The sequence below is a fragment of the Abramis brama genome, assembly GCF_963993115.1.
Source record: "Abramis brama genome assembly, chromosome: 13".
In the NCBI taxonomy this organism is placed as follows: domain Eukaryota; kingdom Metazoa; phylum Chordata; class Actinopteri; order Cypriniformes; family Leuciscidae; genus Abramis; species Abramis brama.
In genome coordinates, this window is record NC_139975.1 from 32,946,266 (window position 1) to 32,970,828 (window position 24,563).

At 36.3% G+C, this 24,563-nt stretch overlaps 1 protein-coding gene across 2 annotated transcripts in view; it reads left to right on the top strand.

Annotated features, from left to right (window-relative positions):
- nlgn3a (neuroligin 3a) overlaps positions 1-24,563 on the top strand; it is a 216,383-nt gene that overhangs the window by 11,075 nt on the left and 180,745 nt on the right. The gene's annotated exons all lie outside the window — the stretch shown is intronic.

A 24,563-nucleotide genomic window follows, 5' to 3' on the forward strand; every position in this document is an offset into this window, starting at 1 on the left:
TTCACTATTACTGTTTCTCACACATACACAGTCAAAAATTATAATTTTAACAGTACAAGACTACAAAAATGCTACGGTAAAAACCTGTTAATGGTAAGTTCCCTTACTATAGGGTGAAAAAACTGTAATAAATGAGACATTTCATGTAATTTTACAGTTTTTGGAAGTGAAAAACATCAAGTCATCTTATAATTTATAGTGAAAATCCATAAATTGACATTCCCAGAAATTCCTTTGTGACAGATCACATTTGAAATAATTATGTTTCTTTTTAGTTTTCTTTACATCCTATGTGTCACATCTGTTTTAGGTTTTAGTTATGTTCATGCTTTTGCCACAGTCATGAATCATGTGATTCCCTGTTCCTTCATGTGATCTTCCTTTGTTTTGTGTGTTTTGTTCTGATTGGTTCATTGTTTGATTACTCACAGGTGTATCTTGTTTAGCATTAGTCTTTGTGTATTTAGCCTAAAGCACTCATTTCCGTTGTCTTTTGTCCAGTTTGCGTATAATCGGGAAACGTGAAAATGGTAGGGATTGTCACAAATCTGGACTCCTGAAACGGTAGAGCATATTCTTCTAAAATGTGTTGCAAATGAAAGAGAAAGATTTCAGCTATCTCACAAATTAGATCTAAAGGGCATTAATAATATATCTCTGCAGGTGCTATTAGGAAATGGGTTAATGCAATCAAAAGTATATGAGGAATTGTTTAAGTATCTAAAAAAAGACAGGAATAATGGATGGAATATACAAGTTATTTGTTATCTTTTATTTTCTTTCATTTCCAATATTCCCCTTATCCCTTGTCATGGTCTTAGATAGTTAAACTATGTACTCCAGACCAGTAGGTGGCGGAAATGCACCTTTATTCATGTAATATGCTGATGGTGAGTCTTTGTTTGATGGTTTGTGGACAAATTAGGTTAAGTTAAATCCGTAACCCTAAAATGTTGCTGCCATCGTTTTTACAGTAAAGTTCTGATAACTGTAACTGCAAGTTTTTTTTTTTTTACATGGTATTTATGTGTTATCTGATAAGAAGACATACACTATGATGGAAACGCGTTTACCGAATAAATCACTCTATGCCCAACAAAACACTCATGTGACTTTGCCTCGGCAGAGGCTGTGATTGGATAACTGGACTAACCAGCACACCAATCGCATCGCAGCATTTCAGATATTGGTTTGGTGGTTCTGAAGCGCATGAATCATCAAAATGATTTGGTTTAATTCACTCCAGAAGCGTCTCACACGATTGCGTTCCCAAACACCAGCATCCGAACACGAGAACATGACAGCGTTTGTGTTTCGTCTGACGCTCTGAGACTCATTTATGATGGAGGGAAAAACTTCCATATGGGATGGAAACTGTGATTTCACAAATGTTTATGCAATATTCCAAACACTCAGATCAACATATGTAACCACATTTTGTTAGAACTGCTTGTATTTTATTCAGCTATTGTAAAAATCTAGTATTATGAATCACTTTTTGACCTTTAGTATGACCTGTAGACTTCATCAAATCAAGTGTACACCATCTAATCTCCATTCATATGACGGCATTAATAATTAAATGTTTGGTGTTCCTTCCGGACTCCCAGAGATGAACACTCAGAATCTCAGCTGCAAGATAACTCGCTTCTCTTCCACATGCAATATTTATGAATTTCGATCATTACACTGACCCTGATTTAATCCCACTATCACATTAATTTTGAGTACACATATTTTACTTGAGTTCATATAGGGTCATTCCATCTCAAGGTGGTCCAAAAATTGTAAAGCTGGTTGACTGACCATTTTTATTTTTTAAATGTAAAATATATGTACTAAAAACTAATGTCATAGTGGGAATCTAGAAAGGGCTGCCACACAGTTAATTTTGCTAATTTTTTGAGCGATAACTTAAAACTGGTGGTTTTGCAATATCAATTCATAGAAGTAATCACTCAAAAAAATAAAGAAAATTAAAATGGTCAAGGAGCATTCACTGGACCACTTTAGATGGATTGGCCCTACATGTGATTATTATTTATTTGTTTTTATGTTTCATGGTACTAAGAGTCACTGGGCCTTAAATAAAATGCAAGCAAAATTAATGTTTGTGCAATCGTTTCTAAGTACAGCAATTTACACAAGAATGGTTTTGTGAACCGTGTTCATGAAGCATTCTTAAAGTCCCCCGGTGGTGAAAATCAAGCTTTTAAAGTTGTTGTTTTTTATATATATGCTTTACCACAAATCATGTGCAAATTCCAAAGTCAAAACAATTGCTGAGTATTTTCTCCTTAAAACTGCAGTGAACCAAAGACAGTCTCAAAAACACGCTTTGAAATCACTGGTGTTTCTGACGTCACAAACTACCTTGTAACCAATCAGATCAACGTGTGATCGTCAACCAGTGGATCTCTGAGCTGAGTGAGTGGAGGCGGGGCTCATTTGCATATTCATAGAACCGCGAATACTAAGTGATAGTCCAGGCAAAGTAACTCATTTTGGAGCCAAAAATAGAATTAATTGTAAAAGAATTTTTTTCAGCATAGATCATTTCTATGAGGTGTCCAGAACAACATACTAAAAGTCCTAAGAAATCCTAGTTGAGGAAATATGTTAAATTCTCATCAATCCGAGATGTGTGCCAATAAGGCCAGGCAACAATACACCCCAATGGGGCTATGTTTTTCCTTTACTCCTATCAAAATAAAACTTTACACAATGAAAGTACCCATGAAAAGTAAAAAAATTTGTATTACAAGTTTCTTTGAAAATTAATTTGAATATGCAAATGACCTATACACTAATCGAATATAGGCTAAATACACCTGCATAGGCTTAATTTTTTCCTTTACTCCTACCACAAAAAAAAAAACTTTACACAATGAAAGTCTACAAGAAAAGTAAAACATTTTGTATTAGAAGTTTCTTTGAAAATGAATTTGAATATGCAAATGTGCAATATACTAATCGAATATGTCCAGAATACACCATAATGGACTTATTTTTTTCCTTTACTCCTATCACAATCAAACCTCACACAGTGAAAGTATACATGAAAAGTAACATTTTTGCTTTACAAGTTTCTTTGAAAAATCTATTTTAAATATGCAAATGAGCTCAACACTAGGCCTAATTGACTTACTGTATGGCCAAGATACCATAAAGTCACAAGTAGAAAAAACAGGGGCCAAATAACTAACACATTCATGTCCATTCAGTAAGTTAACCTATGCATAAACACGATAAATTTAAAGGATTAGTTCACCCCAAAATGAAAATTTCCTAATAATTTACGCACCCCAATGCCATCCAAGATATCCATGTCTTTCCTTCCTCAGTGGAAGAGAAATTATGTTTTTTGAGGAAAACATTTCTGGATTTTTCATCTAACTATGGACTTCATTGGTTACCATCGATTTTAAGTCCAAATCGATGCAGTTTCAAAAATCTTTGAAGTGTTTAAACGGGCTGTACGCGATCACAGCTGAAGAAGAGGTTATCTAGCGAAACGATAGGTCATTTTCAAAAAAAATTATAATTTGTAGACTTTTTAACTTCAATAGTTCGGATTGAGCTGATCAACAAACGGACAGGGAACTACGTCATCACGTTGAAAGTTCACGCCGGCGCCGGCAGAAGTACTGCCTCACTGTTTACAATGCATGTATGTAGGAGCATAGTTCCAATAGTATTGTTTGCTATTATATATATATAGTAATAGTATTCAGTGAATATGAATATGAATAGTATATGAATAACATTCTGATGAATAAGAATAGTAGTTCAAATAGTAGATGACGTAGTTCCCTGTCCGTTTGTTGATCAGCTCAATCTGAACTATTGAAGTTAAAAAGTCTATAAATTATATTTTTTTTGAAAATGACCTATCGTTTCGCTAGATAACAACCTCTTCTTCAGCTGTGATCGCGTACAGCCCGTTTAAACACTTCAAAGACTTTTGAAACTGCATTGATTTGGACTTAAAATCGATGGTAACCAATGAAGTCCATTGTTAGAAGAAAAATCCAGAAATGTTTTCCTCAAAAAAACATAATTTCTCTTCCACTGAGGAAAGAAAGACATGGATATCTTGGATGGCATTGGGGTGAGTAAATTATTTGGACATTTTCATTTTGGGGTGAACTAATCCTTTAAAGTCACTTGCCACACTTACCTGGGTCACTTGCCACAAAAAGACTTATATTGACCTTAAGAATTGATCTTGCCTCCAGTTGCTTTCTAAATTATTATTATTTTTTTATTTTTTTTTGCGAACAAGCCTTACCTAATGACATTCCCCCACAGATAACATCACAAGAAAGTTAGAATAGCCATTTTAGTCATTAGTAACATGGTGAGATTACATTTTGGGCTGGTAGATTTACAAATGATTGCTATTGTTGGTAAGATTACAAGATTACAGGCAGAAGTCATTCTTACCAACTAAACAATTCACTCTCACACAGAAGACAGATGAAAAACCAGATAGACACACTTACAGCTCTTTACAATAATTTTGCCAGACACCAAAACTGCTTCTCTTTTTGTAGTTAGCAAGTATTTCAGACCAGGCGGGCCACACATCAGACTTTCACTATCAGACAATACTAAGTGAGGCAAGGGTGTTGAGTTACATTCAAGATATTTTAAGGCATGAAGAATAATACATTCTTCAACAAAAAAAACATTTAAAATAGTTCATTTTGGTGATCAAAGATGAGTTTTAAGGGGTACAATTATTGACTACAGGGGGACTAAGAATGTTTTTGCGATTTACATAGGAATTCTTTGTGTTCGTGTTCCATAAAAAAAGGCCTAAGATAAGATGCCTTTAAAGTTATTTAAAGTGGTAATACTTCTTGATAGTTTGTAGCTGGTAGCGCTGATGCGTCTTCTAGCGAAGTCTATTTTTAACTAAGGCCAGGTTGGCAAGGCCTTTTTAAAGACAGTCCTTGTCCTTTATGAAGCCTACAGCCCATCTGTGCACAGATGCTTCCCAAAACCACCTCGCTTATTAGAGTAGCCTATTCTCCTGTGACCGCACCACCATATCAGCATAAAGAGCACAGAATATTAATAAGACATTAATCTGTCACATGCTAAGGCGTGTAAATGAACGTGTGAAATGAGTTCTTGTTTTTTTCTGATTAGCTGGAATGATCTTTAGAGAGACGAGTTGCCCAGAATTCGCCCTAATTTGGCACAAACTGAAAATGAGTTTGTGCCCCAAATTTCCCTAGGAAAATGTTTTAATATAAAATCAAAGAAAGAGAGAACATGTGCCAAAAATGTATAATCAATTATGAACCGACCTCCCTGGAAAGCCAAGATGCAAATCATGTTGTTTATATTGTGTTTCTCAGTAAATTCATATTGTTCAAATGTCTTTTTTTATTTTTTATTTTTTTTTTTATTTGGAGATTTGGAACTGTGAGTAAATCATGATAGAAATGTATTTCTGGGGTGAACAATTGGTTTAAAGTATTCTTGTGCGTATTATAAAACTGCCCAATGAGCCGGTGGTTCTTTAATTAGGTTATTTGTGTTACTGCATATTAAATCTTTAATATCGCCACATATAGAGGCTTACCTCAGAATTGAGGTCATTTCAAAAATAGACGGCAGGCTTTGGTCCCTAAGAAGTGTACAGTGATGAATTTGTCGTTGTGGGTCAGTGTCACAGTGGCCAGGGTGAAGGAGACGAGGAAATAAAGTCATTATGAGAAATTCAAGCCTCAGTCTGCTTGGCATGGACAGCACTGTGTGTCTGGGGAACGTTAGCTTGTGTTCCCCAGACGTAAGAGCAGACAGACCAGCTGCATTGTATCCTGCAATTTCTGTGCCAGAATCAAGCTAAATTGATCAGTCCATCAGCACTTGCCTTGAAACATGTAATTTGCAAAAACAGAAATCAGGTACTGTATTGTAGTCTAAAACCGCTGGCAACCACACTAATGAGCCAAACAAATATCTTATTTGCAGTGAGTGACTGTAATTTTTATGCCTTACCTTGCATAGTGCATCTCAAGTATAGGTGCACATGGGAGATGGGGAATGAATCGGGGATTGGAGAGGGGACAAACCAGAGAAAAGTGAAATGGAGGATGGAGAAAGAGGCTTGGAAAATGAGATGTAATGTGCAAACAGGCGATACGATGGCTGGATCTTCTCGTTTCGTAACCTAAAGTGTGGTGAATAAAAGGGACGATATGAAGTGTAGCATAAGAATTCTTGTTTTAAATTCACGTAGTTTCACGTATGAGCCACATTTGAAGCCAAGTTTGCAGATATCCTCAGATATAAGTTGCTACAAATCATTAAATGGTCACAGTGTTGCTAATCACTTTGCTGTTAGGCTACTATGCCTCAAACACTTTTTGATTTAAAGTCAACTTGATACAGCATTCACAACCCATGTTCTTCCATTATGTGACATATTTCTGAGTGAAATTGGTTATTAAATGAGGAAAAAAATATCTTGGGCAAGGTTTTATCCATCGATTGGTGGCAGGTTAGCATTAGAGAATTAAACTTTGATAAATAACACATGCAGCCAAACGGAAAGGAATAGTTCGTAAACCCAGTCTGGACAAAAAGTCATTTCAGAAAAGGTTCCGTCAGTTTCCGTCAAAATGTCAGTTTTTGTGTTTACTGTATTTTACTATATTTTAAAAAAATCACTCACAAAGGTCAAGTATTAGCCAATGAAAAGAGTACTAAGTTGGGGTGTAACAATATATTGTCACAATATACTGCAATACAAAAATACAACAATATGAATCGTGGATAGTGACTATATGTATTGTGTATAATTCACCCAAAATGAAAATTAATGTGCATGAAAAAATTCAAGTTTACAGAGTTTTAGCACTACATTAAACTACTATACTATAAATAATGTTGAATATAATGTATAATAATGCAATGGGAGAATATCTGTGGGTCCTGATAATGCTAAATGTCTTGTGTTACCAGTAAACATTTTAAATATATCTAGTCAGTGACAGAGTTCAAGCATATTCAATAGTCACACGGTATTCAGTATCATGATATGTATCGAATTGTGACATGAGGGTATCGCTACACCCCTAGAACTAAGCATAATATTTAAAATGTTATTAATTACTGTACAGTGAGAGTATTTTTTAGCCTGCACTGATGAATCATGCGCAGTAAAGGCCCGTTCACACCAAGAACGGTAACTATAAAGATAACAATACCTATATTGGCGTCCACACCAGTGGACGATATCATTCTGTTTATTCTAAGCACTCGCTGCTGTTTTATCGTCTGCCGCTTTAAATGCTCGAGCTCTTTAAAGCAAGTCAGTGGCTGTCAGTGTTTTTATCGCTCTTCAACTGGAAAATTAATTCTGAATGTGATTCCAACGATATTGTTCCGTTATATCATTATAAAAGAATAGCAGAGTCCATGGCACAACTATATTAAGAATGATTTTTAGAACTATATCTTCATCGTTATTGTCCTCTAGCCTTAAGACCAGGAACAAATCCAAGAAAGTAAATAAGATGATGTCATGTACCATTATGGTAATAATATCAACATTCGTTTTAAGGTTTAGGAAGTTGCACCATTGCCTGGGAGCTTGCATGCTTTAGTTCATCATTTATCAGTGCAATGGAAGACATGAAGGAATAATTCACTCAAAAATAAAACTTCTGTCATCATTTACTTTCCTTTGTGTTGTTCCAACCCCGTTTGACTTTCTTCAGCGAAACACAAAAGGCAGAATGTTGTTACAGACAGAATGTGGAGACTGACAGCCGCAGTCACCATTCACTTTTCATTGTGTGGAAAAATGATGCCGTGAAAATGAATGGTGACTGCGGCTGTCATTCTGCTGAACATCTCCTGTTGTGTTCCATGGAAGAAAGCAAAGCGAGTAAATAATGACTGAATCTTTATTTTTAGGTGCACTATCCCTTTAAGAACGCAGCATTTTTACCCTATCTTCCCTTCAGTCAACAACACTCTAATACCAGTTTTCCGGACTTGTTTTGCTCGGTACAATCATCAGATGCTCTTGATTTTCAGGAGAACTGAAAAGCACAAGGTTCATCTTGTGTTCCCTCATTATACATGCTTTTTACAAGGCACTCAGGATTTCTGTTTGTGGATTATTTCTTGACTGTTGAAACCAGAACAGAGAGCAAGGCTGTCTGGCCCGTGTCTTTACCGTGGCACTGTAGGGCTGAACGATTTGGGGAATTCACGATTTATTTTTCTTGTTTAAGTAAACTTTTGGCCTGTCAATATTACATACTGCACCTCTAAAGCTCCTCTTTTGTTGATTAGCGCTTCTCATTTCAAGTATGGGAAGATGGTTGGCGAATGTTGCATTCCCAAATGCATGCTAAAGTGAGTCAAACACAGCAGATGCAGAGACGGAGTTAGTGGAGCAGCATTTACTGTGAACTGTGACGCTGAAAACACCAGTGGATAAGGAGATGATCATTTTATTTAACATTTTATCCCTTAAAACACATCTTTGATCACCAAAAAGACATATTTAAATGTTTTTTCCTTGTTCTTCATGCCTTAAAAGATCTTAGTGTAACTCGACACCCTTGCCTCATTTAGTATACACGGTTCTATGAATATGCAAATGAGCCCCACCTCCAATCACTCAGAGATCCACTGGTTGACGATCACACGTTGATCTGATTGGTTACAAGGTAGTTTGTGACGTCAGAAACACCAGCGATTTCAAAGCGTGTTTTTGAGACTGTCTTTGGTTCACTGCAGTTTTAAGGAGAAAATACTCAGCAATGGTGTTGACTTATACGAGTACGCAAAAAAAGTATGCAACGTCGAGTACGTGTCGAGTACGCAAAAAAGCAGCATGTCAAATGAGTAGGATGATCAAATACTGTACTCAATATTCATAATACAGTAGGTGATTATTACAGTATGTACTGCTAATATTTAGAACAGTGCTCTCGTCAAGAGTGAATTATGATGCCTAAAAATGTTGCCAATTTTAGGCAGATCAATGGGTTTTGGTTAGAGCTAGTATGCAATGTTTTAGGTTGTACAACAATTCCTTAAAACCACTTCCTGAAAATTTGCTTACAGTGGCAGAGATGATACACTCGGTTTATAGAGCAGACCTGAAAAATTTAATTACAAATCTGCTTTGAATACATCCCCATTTCCTCTAATAGAATACTTGGATAATCTGCTCATAGACTTTAATGTTGTCAGACGTATCTGGCATCATCCTTACTTTGACCCTTGCATGACCCAGAATCTAAACCACATATGGTCTGACGAATGCTTTTCATTTATTGGAGATGCTTTTACCTTGAATGGCAAGAGTCTGAATAGATGAAATCATGCAAATACTCTGATATATTTCCTGTAAAGGCAAGAATGGACGATACATTTGCATGATGGGTCAATTGCTCAGATCTGCAGGAATCTGTCTTATTTCAACACAAGGACATTGTGCCCTGCAGTGATAATTGTTCCTCGTCCATAAATATGCCTGTGAAATTTTTCAAAGCGCATTTATTCTAAGCGTGCAATATGTGACTCAACCCATTTTACTAAGCCAGTCTGAGCTTTTGTTGCCTAGAGTTTATTGAAATAGGAAGTAGTGGAAAGGCACAAAATGTATGTGTTACCACAAAAGATTTTAGAAACATGTGCCATGGCTCCCAGGGGAAATGCACTCTGTCTGTTTGTGGCCCACTTTCTTCCCAACCGTGTCCAGTGGTTTCTAATGGGGGAAATGCAGTACAGTAATGTGTGTCGGCGACTGGTGGATGAATGTAGATGAAGCTTCCCAGAGTAGCGACAAACAAATCGCCAGTCTGTGGTTCGTCATTTGTTAGTGATGCATTCTCAACATCTTTAGAATCTCCAGTATTGAACCCATAGTTGGATCATTCTCTGTGCACTGATCTTTGTCTGTCTTTGAGGAAAATTATATCACATTTAAGAAATTTGACTAAAATTGGTACTCAGAGCTTTATGTTAGTTGTTCATTTACAAAAAAAAAAAAAAAAGAAAGAAGAAAAAAAGAGATCCTCTTCTGTCTTAAAGTGCCCCTATTCTGCTTTTTCAGATATCCCCTTTCATGTAGTGAGTAATATAGCTGTTTGTGTAGGTAAAAGGTCTGCAAAGGAGTTTGTGTAAAAACAATATTAATATTTATCACGTTACAAAGTCAAATTCTTGCTTCCGGCCAAATGCCCATACGCAGTGTACTTACGCCTAAAGCGCAACTTATGATGTCGGATGTAGCGTAGCGCGTAATGGCGTGGCGTAAATATCAGCAGTATGACGCATTACTCGCATAAGTTGTGCTTTATAGGCTTAAGTTGAATCCATATGTTCGTTTGGCCAGAAGCTAGTTATTTTACTTTATAAAGTTTTAAATATGAATGATTTTCTTACACATGCTTCAGAAGGCCTTTATTAACCCCCAGAGCTGTGTGGTTGCAATCCACTGCCATTATAAAGCTCGGAGGTGTCAGGCTGTTTATTAATATAACCCTGATTGTATTTATCTCTGAAAGAAGAAAGTCATATACACCTAGCATGACTTTAGGGTGAGTAAATCATGGGCTAATTTTCATTTTAAAGTGAACTACTACTTTAATGCACTTCAAAAGGATGAGGATTCACGCTGGAAATGGTACGGTAAAACCAACGGCATTGTTAATGTTTGTGTCACTGTGTATCAAGAGCTGATGAAGATCCAGAGCTGAAATTCAGATCTGGTAATGGCCGTTTGGTTTCAGACACGTGTTGTAAGCGGTCGGCCAATCACAACAGACTGAGCCATCTGACCAATCACAGCAGAGCAGGCTCATGGAAATGAGGGGTTTAGAAAGACAGAATCCTTGATTGAACTGTTTCAGAGCTGATGCTGCACTGTATATTAAGAGAAAAGTTTTTTTTTACTTTGGATGCATGTAAATCTATTGTAGGAGACCTCCAAAAACAAAATTAGGAACCTTTAAAACAGCATAATTGGGCCACTTTAAGTCACTGATTTTCCTCAAACGTGCATGTTTGTTTGTCCGTCCCCAGTACTGCTTTTCACCTTTTGTTAGTATGTACTAAATGGCCACTTTAACAAATGAAACCAACAACTCTGATATCAATCAACCAATGTGACGCCATATTTTAGAGTCGCAATGTAACAGAATTAGCGGCAGATCTTTTCTTCCATATTTTGATGTACATGTGAGTGAAACAGATGATCGAAAACGGGGAAAAAATGTAGGGCGGGTTCTTGGTTCTGTCCAACGGTTGTTGAATGGTTGGAGACATATCTGAATGCAAGCTTGAAAGAGGACGAAATGATTCTGTATATGTTACCAAAGAGAAGTTTGTTTTTTTGTAAACATCAGTGATTCTTTTGCAAGTAGACCGACAAATAACAAAATGGCTACATTCTTACGACAGCTGTACTTATTCAACCATGTTATGCAACATGCTATTTTCATTAATACATCCATAAAATCCAATACTCATTTGCTTGAGCTGGAAAAAATATATCATGCTACTGATGCAATATTAATTTCTAATCCAAATGTCTGTTTCTTTCTTTCAAAATGTCAAGAGGTCAAAAACCATCTACACAGATTTCCCCAGCAATCCATTTCTGGACTCTCGTGTCAGTCTTAAAGTATTGTGAAGCTAATCTTCACAAGCTTATCGGATGAGGAAAATATATGTTGTAATGCTGCAATGGTTTCACCCTTAACTCAGCAAATTTGAGAGAAAGCCGCCAACAATCAGTGACAAATTTCCCAAATCCGTCGCTGACGCTGAATGGTAAGACAAACAGTGGTACAATAAAACAGAGCCCATCATTTTTATCTGGCAAGCCCACACAACCTTACTCTCAGATTTACAGCGTCTGATGCCCAGCAGCACCAAATCTTCAGAGCCGGGTTGCCACATCTATTGGTTATTTATAGTTAGTGGGAAGGGAGGCAAACGCGCGTGAGTTACATAAATGTATCACCCATCTGGGATATTTGTTTTCTCACCTATGAACAAATTACAATGTGATGCTATGAAATATGGATTCAGGGCGACATGAAGCTTTCATCAACCATGAGCATTTCTCAAGTCTGATTTAAATATGCATGTTTGCATTGCTCTAATGCAGCTCCAGTGATGCATAGCTCACAAGCGGGAAACAAGCATGAGGTAAAAGAGATCGTTTTTCAATTGAATTTACAGAATATCTGTCGCATCTCTTGTGGATTGTCAACAGGACAGATTAGTATAGCGTGTTTGTCTGGGTGTACAGACAAGAAAAGAAAAGAAAAACAATGACATATTTTAGTATTCTACAAATGTTAGACCTAAGCTAGTTTTGAGTTTAGGTCTTTGTAGAATATTAAAATTGGTCATTGGCTTTGTTCCAAACGCTGCCGTGCTGCTTCCTGCCTTCACAGGCCCATACATCCTAACCCTCATCCAACTTCACAGTGACCCATTTGTTATGCCCCACATAGGCCGCAACTCCACATACATCACACTGCATTTACTCCTGTAGAGTTAAAGCGTAACTCTCGCCAAAATGCAACCTAGGGTCTTTTTGTGAATCTAACCGAGGCAAAAAATTGTTTAAAAGCATAATTAGAATGGAAACGCCACTTTTAAGTTTGACTGTATTTTCGTTTTCGGTCAAATGGCCTTTTGAATGGGAGTGCTTGGACACGACTATGACAGCATCAAAATCGCTATTTTTAAAACACTAAGAAGGCTCGACACAACATGAAACTTTGCTCGAAGTATCACCAGGGGCTCTACACATGAATTGTTTGTGTACACAGAGTTTACTAAAAAGAAAGATTTTGAACAACTCACTATAGCTGTTGTTGTTTCCGTCCGCCGGCATTTTGACAGTCAAAAATAGTCGATCTCCGAATGCGAATGAACTGACTCTGAATTGTAGTATTGTTTCTTATATGAGGATCCTTTTACAAATACAAGGTCAATATTGATTTTCATTAACGGCAAAACAACAAATTATCTGTGAATTTATAAGCTTTAGGAGCTTTCCATCTTTACTCTCCTCCCTGTTACGTTGCGTTCGGAGATCGACTATTTTTGACTGACAAAATCAATCCGGCGGACGGAAACAACAACAGCTACAGTGAGTTGTTCGAAATCGTTCTTTTTAGTAAACTCTGTGTACACAAACAATGTTGTCAATGCTGAAGTTCATGTGTAGAGCCCCTGGTGATACTTCGAGCACAGTTTCATGTTGTGTGGAGCCTTCTTAGTGTTTTAAAAATAGCAATTTTGATGCTATCATAGTCGTGCCCCAAGCACTCCCATTCAAAAGGCAATTTGACCGAAAACGAAAATACGGTCAAACTTAAAAGTGGCGTTTCCATTCTAATTATGCTTTTAAACAAAAGTTTGCCTCGGGTAGAATAACAAAAATACCATAGGTTGCATTTTGGCGAGAGTTACGCTTTAAGTTAGCATGCTGTTAAGTTAAAAGCACAATAAACTAACAAGCATTAAAAATATGCAATTCACAGAATTATTAGGTTAAGTCTGTTGTTAATCGAGTTGCATGACTTAACTTGTTTAATTACTGAATGAATCATCATTTTTGAACAAATATATTGAGTGAATGATTCAATGACACTCATAAAGACTTCAATTGTTTTATTTTTTTATTTTTATTTTTTATTAAACATTACAAAACATTAAAGTAATACAGATAAACATGGAAAAAAACTAAACAAAAAAGACAAAAAGATACACAGACACAAATAATTTTCCAGGGTAACAAAAAAAAACAAAAAAAAACAAGAACAATGCAATGCATTTATACCTTAAGAGGACAAAAAGGATGAATATAGAGATACAGTTTTCATTGCTTCACTTGTTTTATTACTGGATGAATCAGAATTTTTTTTTAACGAATCTCTTGACTGAATGATTTAATAACACTCATAAAGACTTCACTTGTTTCATACTGGATGAATCAGCATTTTTTGAACGAATCTTTTGAATTAATGATTATTATTATTATTAATTATTAACATTCACCTTTTGGTGTAACAGTGCAATTTATCTTTATTTGAAGCGTCAAGTTTCTTTCAAAAAGTGATTTACTCTATTTGGATCGCTAACGTAGTCATCAGTGTTCATCTGAACTATAAACTTGTATACCAGTACTTCTGAGATCATTTGAATTACTGCAACAGGAATAATGATACTGTGTGGTTGAAAACACGGTTTGTGAAGCTGTTTCATGCCTATACATGACAACTGATTTTTCAAGATTATTGTGTTGTTATATTGAGCCTATAGTTTCCACTTCAACATATCTCTGTGGTAATTAGGAATTCATTTTAATAATGCTAATCCCCTCCTGCTCTTCCTCTCTCATCTCCATCACCTGCTCTCTCTCTCTCTCTTCTTCCCTCAGTCTCTTTATCTTGCCCTGTCTCTCTTCCCTTCCCAAAGCTGAGCTTTGATTGATTGTATTTTTATGTTCGTCAGTGTCAGTGAAGAAAGTAGACATAGGGTCAACTGACATTTGTTTTATGAATCATTTTGTTAGACAAGTGAACTTACTGAAGGCTACCAGGAAAGTTAGGTTACTGAGTTTGGTAAATTCATTCACAATATGTGCGTATTTCTTATTAATCTTAATAAACCTGAATTATATTTTCAATTCAAAATGGTGAAATTAGACAAAAGTTTATCACTTCTATCGTAAAACAGCTGTCAAATATGGAGTGGTGCAGGGATTGACGTATTTCTATACACCAAAACCCGGAAACGACTTGCAGTTTAAGTCATTCCCAATGTTGTTGTTTTTTTTATGACATTTTGGTCGAAGGCCTGAAATAAGGCCTGTGGTCAACACAAGTCAAGATATTTTCTTTTATTTGTCTTGAAAAAAGCGGTTGACATCTTTGTGGTGACACCAGTGGTTCAACATTAATGTTATGAAGCGACAATAACTTTGTGTGTGTGAAAACAAAACAAAAATAACGACCACCCTGAGTACCCTAGCAACCGCATAGCAACACCTTAGCAACCACCCCGAGTACACTAGCAACCACCCTGGGGTGTGTTTCCCGAACAACGACGTAACTCGCTGCTTAACCACCATAGTACGATGCATCGTTGAAGAAATCAACTAGCTAGTCACGACTGTTTACCGAAACTGTATTGTCGCAAAGTGGTCGTTCAACCACATAGAAACACCCTAGCAACAACCCAGAATACCCTAGCAACCGCATAGCAACCCTCTATCTATCAATCTATCTATATATCTATCTATGCTTCCATTCTAATATTTCTATCTATATATCTATCACTAACAATCTACCGCATGGCAACACCCTAGCAACCACCCTGAGTACCCTAGCAACACCCTACCAACCAGCCTGAGTACCATAGCAACCTCACCGCAACACCCTAATAACCACCCAGCATACCTTAGCAATCGCATAGCAATCACCCTGAGGAAGCTAGCAACCGCATAGCAACACCTTAGCAACCACCCTGAGTACCCTAGCAACCACCCCAAATAACTTAGCAACTGAATAGCATCTATCTATCTATCTATCTATCTATCTATCTATCTATCTATCTATCTATCTATCTATCTATCTATCTATCTATCTATCTATCTATCTATCTATCTATCTATCTGTCTATCTGTCTAAGCTAGCTTTTAAAACTACTAAACTAAAACTATTACAAACTGAAAACCTTAAAACTTAAAGCTGTTAAAATCACTTCAAACTTTCAGGCTAGGCTTTTTCATGCCAACATAAAGTTTGTCTTCCTCTTCTTCTTCTGAGCCAGAATTTTGACTATATATCCTCCTAGAGCTTTAAAGCTACAACCACCAAACTCGGCTCAGACCTTCAGACTGTTCTTCTGACTTGAGTTGCTCATTTTCTTCTCGTCAGTGTCAGACTCCTACGCTGTTGACGTAGTTAACACAGTGCAGCTCTTTCTGGTTCATAAACGTATCATAAACTTTTGTTGATCACAGAGCTTACTTTTTGCGATAATTCAAAAGCCTATGGAAAAAACCTATGAACTTAAAGCCCCGCCTACTTTGATCTGATTGGTCATCATCATTTTAATATTGACGAGCGGTCACTTATGTTGGCATTGTGCCATATACTTACTGTACCAAAGCAGATTTAATATAAGGCAATATTTCACAACCTTTATTATATATCCTTAGAATTTAGCCAAAATACATACTTTTAGGAGGCAGCATTATTAAGGAACAAAGTATATTGTGATGTGTTTGTTCTCATTAATAGTTAAGGGTAAAAATAGGTTCTCATTAAGTATGATTTCTATGAGATTAGGTTCTTAAAAGTTGAAATAATTCTGTTATTAGTCAAGGTACAGTGAACGTGGAGGCATGTTGTCTTGATTAATAGCTTAAATTTGACATTGTTGTCAGCTAGATTGCCTTCATTTATTTTAGAGAAAGGGTTTTTCTCATATTTTTGTTTTCTCACAGGCTTGAGACAATGTAATCTTTTTGTAATCTTTTTTAACCTCCTTTTTAAGTGCCTTTCCACTTCATTACCAAATACTTGTATGCTTATCTTTGTGATTGTTATTAAAAAAAAGTGTATCTGCATCAGAGCTATTGCCCTGTAATCTGACTCGCATCACTTCCTGATCCAGTTTCCACAATCATATTTAGCACTGACAAAAAAGCCAAATATATATTTCCATCTGTATCCAACTCATATAAGCTCTCTGCTATTCACATTTATTCAAATATATGTTGAAGACTGTAAGCAAACTGGTTTCATCTCAGATAAATGTGATTATGAGAGCAAACTGCATTGAGCAAGAACACCGAGAGACAGAGATAAACATCCTCACTTATGTGACATGTTGTTTTCACACAAACGCTTTTACCTAAAGAGAATTACAGAGTATATTTTCCCTCCATTTTTGTTTGCTAGTGCTGAGCTGTAGAAGCTACAGGAATAGTTTGGATAATGTCATAATTCACTTACTCTCACAAAAAGGTCAATTTTTGAGGAATATACTTGCCACGCTTTTTTGATGTAAATAATAATAAAATTAAAAAAAACAACACAAACACACCATGAAGTATCATTAAAGTAGTACATTTCATTTTTTAGTTTTCTTTTTTTGGGTTCCTTTAAGCTACAGGGGGGAAAAAAAAGATAAGAATAGATGTATTCTCACAGATTAGCAATGTGCCCGAACCATGAAATCTCTTTCCCAAATGTGATGAGACCAGTCCATTTGCGTGAAAAAAAATATAATCTGAATTTCCTCCTCTTGGTTACTTCTTAATTCATTTTCCACACGCTGACTGGAGCATTTCAATAAAGCAGGAGTATACCTTCAGCAAAGCCATAATTAAAAAGTCTGAAGACTCTTAAATTACCATTTTCAGAATCATTTTGCTTCTTAGGAAGCGTTTGTAGTCTATAGTATTTATTTAAATTAGTATGCTAAATTCGTATTTTCAGTGATCGCTCACGCCGCTGATAAAGAAACAATTCCAAAGCAATTAAACGGAGGGGCTTGAATGCTTTGGGTCATGATAGCGCAATATTGGGCGTCTTTAACTCCACCTGTTTTATTAGCAAAGAGGATTATTTCCCAGCTAGCATTCTTCTCCCTTTGCTTCAGTACCATGAGAATTTAATCATATATCAGTACAGCGACTGTCCACTTTTTATTAGCTGTGCTTCCATCTCCTGAAAGCAGAGGAATCAGTTTTGACGCATCACCTACAATGCCGTTTTTTTTTTTTTTTTTTACACATTTGATTCTTGGCGGTGTTTGCTAAGGTAAGATTCACTGTTACCACTGCATATATTGTGTATTAGTAATATGGAGAAACCCTTAACAATAAAATGTACTATTATTGTGTGCTATGGACATGAATGATGCTGCAAATGTGTGCTATTACTTTTCTGTGTGGTTGGGTTGTCAAATGGATAAAAAACATGGATAAAAATACCCAAAACACCCTAGCAACTCCTTAAAATGCCCTGGCAACCACTGACAAACATAGAGGCATTGTGGTGGTGAGGAAATGTACACATTGCACTTTTTCTTTTTTTTCCTTTTTTTAACTGATCTTTCTAATCAGAATTTTTATCTTGTAAAAATATCTGAATATCCTAAAAGTTGGCATGAAACCGAAGTTGCAATCATTTTTCTGCCCTATTGTGTCATATATCCAAGTGAAATGGCCTCTGGAACAAGAAAGAATGTAGGACGGGACTTGAGTTTGTTCGTGGGGAATTGATTGGATGGTTGTGCAATTTAAAGGTATACTTATACGCTATGTAACTTTTTTTTGTTCAACATTAACAGAATTTAAATAACGAGTCACTCCATCGAACGTGTTTTGTCTTATGGTAAGTCTATTATAAGTGTTTATATTTTAGACCTGACAGGATGGTTTCTGATAGGAAATTGCGTACATGGTTCACTCGCCCGTGTGTATCGTCGGTTCCGTAAATAGAGTAAAGTTTTAACGCGTGTCTAGTGTAGGAGTGTGTGTGTGTGTGTGTGTGTGTGTGTGTGTGTGTACTTGTACAACTATCTTTGTGAGGACCAGTTTGAGTTTTAGACCATTGGAGTGAGGACAAAGAGAGTAAAGGGAGGACATTTTGGCCGGTCCTCACTTCCTGAGAGCCTTTAAAGGCCTGTCTGACTTGGTTTTAGGGATAAGGTTATAATTAGATTAAGGGTAGGTTTAGGGTCAGGGGTCGGGGGTCGGGTTAGGCACTTATTTGTGATGGGTAAGGTTAGGGTAAGCGGCTAGAGATTGCATTGTGTCAATGAATGTCCTCATAAAGATAGATGTACAAGAATGTGTGTGTGTGTGTGTGTGTGTGTGACAGAGCTGGTAATAAAACAAGAATCAACATCAGCTTGGCTTTAGGAGATGGAGAGAACTGAGGGATTTGAAGTGTTGTAAAGCGAGGTGGAGATGATGGTGTTTTATTCCTCAACAGGAGTGTAAGGTGTTTTATATAACAGATAAACTGTCATTTGAATCTCTCTAACAGAGTTCACTGTAAAGCATTATCTGTTGTGAAGATCATTTCATTATGGTTGTTGTGCTGGAGTTTATTCTCAAGGAAGTAGCGTGTCTATTAATGGGTAAAACTACAGTAATGTCTTCAGCTAGTCAGCTTGAGATCTTTCATCTACACTGCTTATTTCTCTTAAGACTAGCAGTGAATATTTTATGAGCAGGAGGATAATCTCTCTCTCTTTAGTTATTAGAAAGAACCATATTCATCCGCACAGTCACACAGAGCCGAAGCACAACCAAAACAATGTTCTTCCGCAGAATGCATGCAGTTTTGCAAAAAAGTTACGTAGTTTACCTTTTAAGAAAAAAAGAAAGAAAAAAAAATACAAGAATTAGCAATATTGATTTCATAGTGACTTTAAAAAAAGATTAATTTACTTAATGCAAAATTGTGTAAAATAAGTGCTCTTTTTAGACAATACAGATTTTTCTAATGGGGTGAGAAAAATAAACATTATTCTCTGACAACAAATCTTAATGTCAATTTACCGATTTCTTTCTCAGGTATTTTTTTTTTTTTTTTTTTTTTTAAGGATGTTATATTTTTTAGCTGTTGTTTCAGTATTGATTTGTATTTTGCCTTGTAACATATTCATTAGGCACATTTCCAAAAAAATACTCATTACCATAATGCAAAAAATACCTTTTGTTTGTATAATTCTCATTATTCTGAGTGGTGATTCTCACTACTGTAACTTCAATATTCAATATTTTTTTTGTATTGTTTTGTATTGACTCTGAAAGGAAGCTTACATTTTCTTGTGCTTTCAGTAACGGATTGCTGTTGTCTACCTCTAGATACATCTTACACTGCAGTGACAACAATGTGCATGATGTGCTATAACGCGAGTCTGATTCAATGGTGCAGTTAGTTGTTTGGTGAGCACTGGTCAGAGTAGTGTGTGTGTGTGTGTGTGTGTGTGGAACAGAGTAGTGTGTGTGTGTGTTACCTGTAGAAGTGCATTGTGGATGTCTGACTCTGTCATTACAGAGCTGTGTGTGAGTGATGAAGTAATGACCAGCAGAAGACAGTCCTGTCTCTGAGTGTTGTGCTGTAGACTCAGGAGTCAGCAGTAAAGACAGAAATGGTCCTGAAGTGCTTTCAGAGAAGAAACAGCACGACAGTCATAACTTATATTAAGCTCAGATTTGTGGTGTCCGCTGGCTGTCAATTTTGGCATCAAATTTCACCAAAGATTCGTAGAGTACCGACAGGCGTAAGCTAGGTTTATTTATTCATTTATGCAGTTATTTTTGTTTGTGGAAGTATCAAACAAAAACGTCTGATCACTTTACCTCAAAATTTAAAATCTTTTTTTTTTTTTTTTTTTTTTTTTCATTATTTTCTGTCAAAAGGCTCAATACCATGCATCTGGATGTTTATGCATTGTTTGTGTAATTCTTATTACTGTAAATGGTATTTCTGTTTTTTTTTTTTTTTTTTTTTGCTGTAATATTAAAGAAATATTGTAAATATATTTTTCATCTGCATTATAAATTAAAGCTACAACAAATGCTACGAGAATGTATACGTGCTTTACAGGTTTTTGTATTTATAAGAATTATTTCTTTTTATGCATAATAACAATGAGATTAACACAATGGTGTTGACTTATGAATTTACACATGGTTTGTCTTAAAGCACATTAAAAACAGCACACAGACATATAAACAGCATCAAAAGTTTTGATTTTCACCACAGGGGACTTTAAATCAAACACTAAGACCTCTGGACACATTTAGCTGTAGTCAGCCATTCACAATAGGCTTTCAACTGGAACAAGAGGAGAGACACATGATCAATCTTTCAAGTAACACCAATGACCTTTGCCCTTCACTTAGACCCCAATGTTTTAGCTTACTGAACTTGATTTCCCATGAGTCACATGGTTGAGTTTTGAGCTAGTCTATTATTTAGTTTACTGGGATTTGGAGGTTGATTAGAGTACAGCCGTTGTACAGCAAAACCTGTTTTAAAAATAAACTGGATTTAGTACATATTTTGCATGTTGTCTTGACATAAGTCTTACTTGAGATAACAGGCCAATCAAAGTATGCTCCAGTGAATGTTACTTAACATTTACTTAAAACTGCCATTGAAATATACTGTATTTCATACTGTATTTCATTGTGAAATGTCATTGGCCACATCTATGGTCATTTGCCCTTGTGAAGAAACGCCTCATCATTCACAACACAGTCTTTGGCCTACAGCAACATGTTTTAATTATAGACATTTCTGGAGATGGAGAAAAAAAAAAAAAAAAAAACGTAACAGTCGGTCTATACACAACAGTGTTCAAATGTCAGACATCTATAAAAAAAAGCTGCTACTACGGAATTTAAAATTACAACACTTTGTTTAATGTTGTTTATGTGTCTATGTGGTGTTTTTAATATGCTTTAACACAAACCATGTGTAAATTCATAAGTCGACAGCATTGCTGAGTATTTTCTCCTTAAAACTGCAGTGAACCAAAGACAGTCTCAAAAACACGCTTTGAAATCGCTGGTGTTTCTGACGTCACAAACTACCTTGTAACCAATCAGATCAACGTGTGATCGCCAACCAGTGGATCTCTGAGCTGAGTGAGTGAGTGGAGGCGGGGCTCATTTGCATATTCATAGAAGCGCGTATACTAAATGAGGCAAGGGTGTCGAGTTACATTCAAGATATTTTAAGGTATGAAGAGATTTTTTTTTTTTTTTTTTTAAGGAAAAAAAATAAAACATTTAAATCTGTCATTTTGGTGATCAAAGATGAGTTTTAAGGGATACAATTATTGACTACAGGGGGACTTTACAGTTTTTTTTTTTTTTTGCATATATTTATTACATTTTCTGTTCACATATCACATCAGATTACACAATGAATAACAATCATGTAAAACCCAGCAAACATTTTCACCCTATTCACCCTCCCATCACCCCATCCCCGGGTGGAAAAATAAAAATAAATAAAAAATAGATAAATAAATAAATTACTAAATAAAAAAGAAGAAGAAGAATGAGGGGGAAAAAGGTGGGTGGATTTTAAAGATGCCTAAATCAGGTAGAGAGTGTTTCACAGGTCTATGTAGAAGATCATGAAGCTACCCTGGGACTTTAAAGTTGGCATGCAATAGAAGTTGCGAGTCTGTTCTTCCCTATTGTGACATATATCAGAGTGAAACGTCAATTTCATAATCAGTTCAAAGATACTGAATACTGAGATACTGTCTCTAGAATAAAGAGAAAAGATGCGAACCTAACATTAGGAAATACATGATGCTGAGAGTCTCGGGACTCTCAACATTCACGGGCTGATCTGAGGTACAGAATCGCGCAGATCCTTCTCATTGCATTTCATTATATAGACAGAAACTTCTTTCACATGGAAACATCTGCTAAGAATGGGAATTTACATTCAGAGTTGACACCTTTTGGGGGTAGGAGACCATTTGTCTAGAAACCACCTTCCTTTGTGTGCCAGTTATCCCTAAACTCTTAAAAACCTTATTACCTTTTGTTTTACTAATTTGGGAATGAGACACTCCAGTCGCACTGGACATTTCAAATGATACTAAACATGTATAATACTCAATGATCATTATTCACATTAAAACATATAGATTCTTGTTTGAGTTTTGGTGATCTCAGCATGAGGGAGAAGGAGTGGGGGATGAGGAGAAGAAATGTAGATTAGGATGATTTGGAGGTGAGACTTTCATCTCGATAGTGCACAAGGGTGAGTTAAAATGTTAATTTCCTTTGTTCTCTCAGAGAGTAGCCCTCTCTTCCAGTTCTTCCAGTTCTTCCAGTTTTTCCAGTCTTACACTCAAGAAGAACTGTAGGGCGGGGCTTGATTCTGTCCATTGGGAATTGATTGGCTGGTTGGATGGTTGAGGTTTGCTATTGGTGGATCTCATGTGAGTGACAGGTTGCTCCGCCCTCATCATCAGAGGAGAGGGAAGGGAAGTTATTCGGATTCAAAATGACCAGAAACATGAATTTAACACAATAATGATGTTCACAGATAAATAATTTATAATTAACACTGTAATTCTCGAATAAAAAGCAAGAATTGTACATTTTGATTTCATGATGACATTAAGCACAATTATAACGTGATAACTTGTTTATTTTATTTAGAGTTTTACAGTAATGATTACCCTGTACGTTTTACACCACTGCTGCATGTGTACATAAAAATAGAGCAGAGGGAACTCGCTCCATCACTGCCCGGATACTTGAGTACTCTGTGTGATTTATCTGTCAAGCACTGGAGCAGTCAAAATGACCCAAATGCACATTCCCAGAATGCACTGTGTCTCAGCGGTGGAGTTGGTGCTGTCTCCACTTGTGTTGCGATGGCGGCTCCTGTCGAACGAAGGCATAATCAGGCCTGTTCCTCGACAGCCCAGCTCAGGATGGAGTTTAAATGGAGACAAGGAAATTCCTGCAAATCCCCTGCTGGCACACTTGTCTCCACATTAACCAGCTCAGCCCAGCGTATTTCCCGCCAGCTCTTTAGATTGACTCATATTCCAGCGGATATTTCAGATTAACCTTTTTGAGAGCTTTCGGGATGACCAAAAATCCAACAGCAGAATCAGTGGCCAAAAGCAGCGAGCCGCCAATGTGTGTGGTGTCTCTGCGTGAGTGTTTGTTCATCTGGAATGAATCGTATCGGTTCCGTTTAACAGCGTTTTTTAAATGTAAAACACATTTTATGCTAGATTTTGCAATACACATTGTTTTATTCAGCTACTTTTCTTGCAGGTGTTAGAGATTGTTAGCATTCAAGCTCTGTTTAATGGCAGTAAAAAAGCATGACAGGGTTATTTCTTCCCTGCAAAATTGATTGTCAAAGCTTGTCAAGCAACAAGGTGCAAATAATGTTTGAATATGGATACTGTTGTTTACAGAAAGATCTCTGATGAAGACTGCAAAACGCAATGAAACAAGCAAAATGAGATCAGACAGATGAAGCTAATCTCTTTGCAAGCATTTTAACTTGTTACACATCTGCGTTGATTAATAAAACAATACTATGATAGAATTTACACATGCAAACTACCAGTCAAAGGTTTTTACACACCTACATATTCTTTAATGTTAGAATATATATATATTTTTTTTAGAATAATATTCATCAACACAATAAAAATAACGTATGGGAATTATGTAGTGATCAAAAATGTCAGGGAGATACAGTGCAATTGTCCTGATACCACAATGAAGAAAAGCTTGTATTGTTTTGTTTTCTTATGTAAAATAACTGTAACGGTTATGTTCTGTAATGTTGTCTTTTTTTTTTGACATTCTGTTCCATTTCCTTTAGTTCCAGTTTCCCATGTCTGTTTAGTTTCGGTTTACTTCTGATTTAGTTTCCACAGGTACACAATACTTTCACCCGTGTCTCGTTTAGTGTTCCCTGTAGTGCCGGGAAGTATCTCCAAAAATCTCGATCACAGTATTT